At 49.8% G+C, this 1372-nt stretch overlaps 1 pseudogene; it reads left to right on the plus strand.

Moving 5' to 3' along the window:
* The first annotated feature begins 239 nt into the window (after positions 1 to 239).
* On the plus strand, positions 240 to 719 carry LOC103255571 (annotated as a pseudogene).
* Positions 720 to 1372: the final 653 nt, after the last annotated feature.

Below are 1372 nucleotides of genomic sequence, written 5' to 3' on the forward strand. Positions count from 1 at the left end.
GCCAGATTCTCATCAGAAACAGTGGGAGCCAGAAGGCAGTGGGATAACATTTTGAAAGTACTGAAAAAAAAAGTTGTCAATTAAGAAATTCATGTCCAGCAAAACTGTCTTTCAAAAAAAGGCAACTCTTCAGAGTGTGGGTTCCTGAGGGCATCTCCCAGAGGCCCCGTGGCCTTAACCTTGTGGGAGCCCTGGAGGGGGTGGCTCAGAACAAGAGGTGCCCTTAAGGAGACCCGGCCATGGAAAGCAAGCCTCTGGTGCTGTCGAAACAGAAGATGGGGTGGTATGTGGGGTGCCCATGCTGGTGGTGTGCACAGCCTTCAGCGGTCACATCCTGGTGGTGGCGACCCAGTTTGGGGACCCTGGTCTCTTTGGAGCACAGCAGTGTGGCCGCCGACCTCAGCAGACTGGTGCTCACCACAAAAGTGCTTCTCAGGCAGGATGAGCCTCTCATCCATGTCTTTGCAAAGAATCTGGTGGCGTTTGTGTCTCAAGAAGCTGGAAACAGAGCAGTCCTCCTAGCCCTGGCCATGAAGGACAAGAGCAGGGAGGGGATCAAGATCCTGAAAGAGGTGATCCGTGTGCCAGGTGTGGTGACCTGGAGTCATCAGCTGAGCTACTCAGCAGGACCACATGAAAACTCAGATACCTACCCATGTCTTCAGGACCCTCCTTCCCACACTGTCCGGGGGCAAGGGGGCAACTTCCTCTGGCTCTAGCCCTTGAGGCCAGAACACATTCCTGTCTCAGGCAGACTTGCCGATGGGTTACGGACGTTGCCTGGGAGTGGAGGATGAAGGGGATGTGTCCGGGCGTCTGGACTGGTCCCCACTGGATCCTGATAGTGAGAATCCCGGAGGGCGTGGGAGGGTGTGACTCGTGCCCTCCGTGTGTGACATCGGTCGGAGCAGAACTTCCTTTTCATTAAAAGTAAATGTGTTTGCCCCCAAGACCATTTTTCAAAGAAAATATACCCACACTACATAAAAGGCTCAACTTCATTATCTGTCAGAAAATGCAAATCAAATCCACAATGAGATATCACTTCACACACAGTAGGATGGTTAAAATAAAAACCATAATAACAAGGATTGAAAAGGATGTAGAGAGGTGGAACCCTCAGATCCTGCTGGGTGGAATGTGAAATGGCACAGCCATTTTGGAAAACAGTCTAGTAGTTCTTCTAGAGGTTAAACTTCGAGTTCCCATATGACCTAGAAATTCGCCTAGGTATACGCCCAAGAGAAATGGAAACAATATGTCCCCGAAAAAATGTGTACATGAACGTTCATAGCACAGTTACTCACAACAGCAAAAAAGTGGGGTGAGGGGAACAACTTCAATGTCTACCAACTGGTAAATGGATAAACAA

Source organism: Carlito syrichta, unplaced genomic scaffold, assembly GCF_000164805.1.
Source record: "Carlito syrichta isolate Samal-C Ts95f unplaced genomic scaffold, Tarsius_syrichta-2.0.1 Scaffold74864, whole genome shotgun sequence".
NCBI classification, from domain to species: Eukaryota; Metazoa; Chordata; class Mammalia; order Primates; family Tarsiidae; genus Carlito; species Carlito syrichta.